The sequence below is a fragment of the Macrobrachium nipponense genome, chromosome 5 (assembly GCF_015104395.2).
Source record: "Macrobrachium nipponense isolate FS-2020 chromosome 5, ASM1510439v2, whole genome shotgun sequence".
NCBI classification, from domain to species: Eukaryota; Metazoa; Arthropoda; class Malacostraca; order Decapoda; family Palaemonidae; genus Macrobrachium; species Macrobrachium nipponense.
In genome coordinates, this window is record NC_061107.1 from 74,616,972 (window position 1) to 74,617,225 (window position 254).

A 254-nucleotide genomic window follows, 5' to 3' on the forward strand; every position below is an offset into this window, starting at 1 on the left:
TACCTTATGAAAGGATAAATTATACACCAAAAGCGAGGAGAAGGACTTTTAAGAAAATAATATTTTAAACCAGTTGATAAACAAGTGTTCCATATGCCTTGATATTAATACTTATGATATTTCGATTAATAGCCATCTTCTCCATATAATCAAAATCATCATCTTATATTCCTCAAAAAACAGGTAATCTCTACAAATAAAAACATTAGTAACATTACATCTCATAAGGCTTAGATTATTCTTTTAGACCCATA